The sequence below is a fragment of the Tachysurus vachellii genome, chromosome 21 (assembly GCF_030014155.1).
Source record: "Tachysurus vachellii isolate PV-2020 chromosome 21, HZAU_Pvac_v1, whole genome shotgun sequence".
NCBI classification, from domain to species: Eukaryota; Metazoa; Chordata; class Actinopteri; order Siluriformes; family Bagridae; genus Tachysurus; species Tachysurus vachellii.
The window spans coordinates 18745456-18751098 of NC_083480.1; the positions used below are offsets into that span (position 1 = coordinate 18745456).

Below are 5643 nucleotides of genomic sequence, written 5' to 3' on the forward strand. Positions count from 1 at the left end.
GTTGCATAAAATATCCAACATTTCTGTCACAAAACTTTGCCTTATTTATGTAAATATTCATTCATTCATTCATTTTCTACCGCTTATCCGAACTACCTCAGGTCACAGGGAGCCTGTGCCTATCTCGGTCGTCATCGGGTATCAAGGCAGGATACACCCTGGACGGAGTGCCTTATGTAAATATAAGTAAGGAAACATTTCAAGAGAAATTTACCTCAGAAGTTTGTCTTCTCCTTTGTAAAAGGCGGTTATTTTACAAGTGCGAGCGATTTAAAAATGATACGCATTCCGTTGTACTAAACCACTTCATCGTCCATTAACAGCGTCTAAAGTTAATATTGAGTAAAATATCCAACATTTCTGTCACAAAACTTTGCCTTATTTATGTAAATATAAGTAAGGAAACATTTTAAGAGAAATTTACCTCAGAAGTTTGTCTTCTCCTTTGTAAAAGGCGGTTATTTTACGAGTGCAAGGGATTTAAAAATGACGCATTCCGTTGTACAAAATCACTTCATCATCCATAGACAGTGTCTAAAGTTAATACTGAGTAAAATAGCCAACATTTCTGTCACAAATCTTTGCCTTATTTGTGTAAATATAAGTTAGGAAACGTTTCAAGAAAAATTTACCTCAGAATTTATTCTTCTCTTTTGTAAAAGTTGGTTTATTTGACCAGTGCAAGCGATTTAAAGGCGGCACGCATTCCGTTGTACTAAACCACTTCATCATCCATAGACAGCATATAAAGTTAAGAGATAAGAGATGTACAGAGATAAGAGCCAGTATAGGGTTAGATTTCACAGAGTAATGAGTTCTGGATTCAAGGACTTGGTATATTTAATAGGACCAGGAATGACAGACACACAGAAAGGTTCCAACAAAAGAGTGTTGGTATATTGTTAAACACTGCTATAAGGATTGAGCCGAGCCTTTAATCTTTATTGTACTGGTTATCAGGAATATGGAATAGTGTCATCAGTGTATAAAGATTTTTTTATTATAAAAATGATACAACCCACACTACAGAAAACACTTCATGCAGAAAGTCCCATGAAATCAATTACAGACTGTTATTATTTAATAGAAAATTACATGTCTAACTGATTAAGCTGATTAACTGTTTTGTTGCAGCCAAACCAACCTGTGAACGCTCGATCTCGTCTGATCTCGGAAGCTAAGCAGAGTCGGGCCTGGTTAGTACTTGGATGTGCGACTGCCTGGGAATACCAGGTGCTGTAAGCTTTTGACAAAGACATTCATTTACTTTACTGTTTGAATTCTGTAACAACATCATTTTATTATTCAGTGGCAGCAGTCAGGAGAGTGAAGCTCTCCTCCATTTCACTTTGTTTTCTTAGTTTTGTTTTTACTTTTTTCTTTTTTTGAAAACTACCTGACAGCAGCTTAAAGCAGTCTAGAGACTGGTGTAGAGGAAATTTTAAATATCATGAGTGTTTTTATATAACTGTTATGTGCTTTTACAGTAAATTCTGTGTGAAAGACTAGGGAGAAAGAACAAGAGGCCCTTATTCTAACTGTTACATTTGTACATGCTAGAAAGATGGGAACTTTAGGGGTGTGTGTGTGCAGGTGCTCGATAAGAACTGAAAATGGAATTTGGCCTTGCTGAGGTGATAACTCAAAGGGAGACATCTTCAGTAACCAGGGAGGATGCATGAACACACACACACCTGGGGTACAAATAAGAGGGCTGAAACACTAGAATTTGCCTCTACACAGTGAAGTTTTAATTCTCCTTTTTGACAGTTTAGTAAATATACATGACCCAACAGATAAAAAAGAAAATACATAATTATTTAATCCTTTAAAAAGAATTTTAAAGAAGCATAAAGAAAAATAACGATGGGACTTGCAGCAGAGGTGGGAGTAAGTCACACGTGTGCAAGTCACAAGTAAGTCTCAAGTCTTAACCTTCAAGTCTCAAGCAAGTCCGAGTCATTTTTTGTGAGAGTCAAGTCAAGTCAAGTCACTGCTTTATGTCAAGCAAGTCAAGTCGTAGCTTGAGTCAAGCAAGTCATTGGCAAGTCATACAGATGTTTGATGATTTAACTAAATGTATATATTAAACATGTATATATTAAAGTTAAATCTACAGTATTTATGGACTGAGAGTTTTATTTGCAACAAAAATGATTATATGCATTTATTTTTAAACTGTGTCCACATACAGGTGAGTTGTAAATACAATAAAAATCTAAAAATGAATAAAAATCAAAACTACAAAGAATAAGAATGTAAATGCAACTGAAATAAGGCCAACATAAAAGCATGAAAAGTTTCAATATGCCTCAAACATGGCAGAAGACCATGGAAAATTATATATAAAAAAGTACAATGGTTTCTATGCAACCAAATGGCATTTTTGAACAGACATTCCCTTTTAATGGGACATGAACACATCTTTAAATTAGATCCTTCTGTGGTGAATATACAGATTCAATTATTAGGGGACTTTTATTCTGACATGGGAGCCGCCATTTTGTTTTGCTTCGACGCGTGCGCGAAAAAATGTATGTAGAAGAAGGAAAAAAGGAGAAGAGCAGTGGTGAGCTTATGAAGATTATTTGCAGTTTATGCAGAGTTATGTAGTTTATTTTGAACTTCTTAATCAGCATAGGAAGTTACATTTAGATGACATGCATCACGCATGACATGTGTAACAGACCTAATCTGTGAGTTGGAGTACATGTTGATGTTAAACGCTCGGTTACACTGGTGGCAGCGGTTTTGTTTTGTGGGAGTGTTCGCGTGGTACAGTGTGGCGACGCATGTTTTATTAGTTAGCTTAGCTTTCAAAGTTTTAGTGAGTTAGGGTGCGCGAGTTCATACCACAGAGAACATCATGTGGTGTAAGGAAGAGTTCGGTGTTTATCCGAGACGTGAACAAAGCAGCAGACACGTTAGGATCGCGTTACCGTCACCGTTTTCCGGTGATGAAAAGCAGAGTTTTTTGTGCTGGGCGCGTCAGTTCGAGGTCGCGGTCAGAGCGCTCACGGAGGATGATGGCGCTGCATCCTACAATTATGAACTGGCGAGAATTCTACCGACACGTTTGTCCAGTGCGGCGTTTCTGCTGTGGGACAGCCTCCCTGGTGCTGTTCAGTCGGATTACACAGCTGTTAAAGATAAACTCAAAGAGGCATTTGGGCAAAGACAGTTTATGGATCGCTTCAGAGCCAGCCTTTCAGCTCGGCCCAGAGCTCCGCGGGAAAGTTTGGAAGTGTATGCGGCTGAGATTAGCAGGCTCGTCGATGACGCCTTTCCGGAATATGGAGAGAGAGCTCAGAGGGAGGAAAAATTGCGTCGTTTCTTGGCTGGCCTGGATCCGGTGCTCAGAACTAAATGTCATGAGCAAGGAGCTACGGATTTGGAGGAGGCCGTCATAATTGCGGGTCGGGGTGAAAATGCCCGAGATGTGATAAAGACCGATTATATGGCTGTGAATGCCGCTCATAGCGATGGTGACGAAGGGGCAGTGGCTGCTATTCAGTCTGGGAGAGACAATGTTGGACTGTACAGAGCAGTAGAAAGATTGGCAGACGAAATGAGGGACATGAGGGTAGAATTGAGACGTTTAGGGGATGAAAACCAGAAACTCAATGCCAAAGTAAATTCTAAAACGGTGGAGGACTGGCACTGGGGCCGCTCTCAATCTAATGGAATATGACAGTGCTGCTGTGGGGGCCGTGGATGCCAGTCACGGAGAGGTCGTTCACCTGAGAGACAGTGGGTCAAACACAGCGACAAGTATAGGTCAGGCACGGATTATGGCGATGTTAATGACTCGTACTCTGCACGGTACCCTCCTAGACGCAGTCCAAGTCCTAGTCCACGCAGACGGAACAGCTATGAGGATGACTCACGTAAGCGTGGAGTACGTTTTATCTCTCCTAGTGCAGGGGAACGACATAGTGGGCCGGGAAACGGACTGTAGCTGATGTTACGGCCCGAACACCAGCTATGTTGATTGAGGGCTCTCAATTTTACAATACTACTGGCAGTAACTCTATTTTCAAAGACTCTGATGAAGCCACTAACACTGAACTAGGCCTGATGGTGTCATATGTGAGGGGAGTAATTGAAGGCATGGAGGTTCAAATTTTAGTAGACTCTGGTTCCAGTGTGTCTCTCATTAGTGCTGATTTTCGCATGTCCATCCCAGCACTGCGCAATCGTCCACTGAAGAGGGATTATGTAGCTGCTCGTGCCGTGAATGGACAGATGCTGGATACATTGGGCACTATAACAATGACATTTCAACTGGGCACGGAGTCATGGCAACACATATTTCATGTGGTGAGAGAAACCACTCAGACGGTGCTGTTGGGGTGGGACTTTCTGTTGAAGAATCATGCTTTACTGGACCTCAACCGGGCCAGGTTACAATTGTGGGGCAGTTCTGTTCCTCTCCTTACCAGCAAAGACTTTGTTCCCTTATGCTGCAATGTGTCCCTGGCAACCGCAATTTCCTTACCTCCCCTCAGTGAGTCAGTGGTACCTGTTAGAGTTTCTTCACCTTATGTGGCTCAAATGTTTAAGGACTTCGATGGCTATTTGGAGCCTAATGTGGCAGATTCGTCCAATTTGGTGGTGGCTCATACAGTAACCTCGGTTAAAAATGGACTAACGAAATCTCGGATTCTAAATCCTACAGGACAGGACATTTCATTAAAACAAGGTGTGCACCTGGGCGAGTTTTACTCTGTGGATGGCGCTGATATTCAGTTGCTTTTGGCTCCGGTCGATGTAGCTGCATCAACAATGGGAGTGACACCCCCGGTATCACTGGATGAGTCACCAATGTCGGAGTTGGAAAAAATGGCACTTTCTGAATTGCTGCTAAAATACAATGACATCTTTAGCTCCTCCGGGGAAAATTCAGGGAAATGCAAACTGATCAAACATCACATTAGAACAGGCGAGCAGGCTCCTATCAAACAGCGCCCATATCGTGTGTCCCCTGAGAAGCGTATGGAAATAGAGAGACAAGTGGCGGGTCTGCTGGCAGATGGTGTAATTGAGGAGAGCTGCAGCCCCTGGGCATCACCAGTGGTGTTAGTTAAAAAGAAATGTGGCGCCTGGCGTTTCTGTGTTGACTACAGACGCTTAAATAGTGTGACTGTGAAAGACTCTCACCCTCTACCTCGTGTAGATGATACACTGGATGCGTTAGCAGGCGCGGTGTGGTTCAGTACTTTGGATTTTTCTAATGGGTACTGGCAGGTGGAGGTTGCTGAGGAGGACAGAGAAAAACAGCATTTACGACCAGACAGGGACTCTATCAGTGGCGGTCCATGCCAATGGGCCTCTCCAACGTTTGATGGAATTAGTCCTCAGGGGGCTCCCATGGCACGTCTGCATGGTATATTTGGATGATATTCTGATTTACAACAAAACGTTTAACGAACACTTGTCGAGCTTACAGGAAGTGTTTTCAAGAATTCAGTCTGCCGGCCTGAAATTAAATCCGAAAAAGTGCCACCTCGCGAGGGATCATGTGGTTTTTCTGGGTCATGTTATTTCTCAGAAAGGACTCCAGCCTGATCCCAGGAACACGGAGAAGGTTCGGGACTGGCCAGTTCCCCAATCCCCATCTGAAGTCAGAGCGTTTGTGGGACT

General features: G+C 42.4%; 1 pseudogene; it reads left to right on the top strand.

Moving 5' to 3' along the window:
* Window positions 1–1126: 1126 nt before the first annotated feature.
* On the top strand, window positions 1127–1245 carry LOC132837696 (5S ribosomal RNA; annotated as a pseudogene).
* The last annotated feature ends 4398 nt before the right edge of the window (window positions 1246–5643 follow it).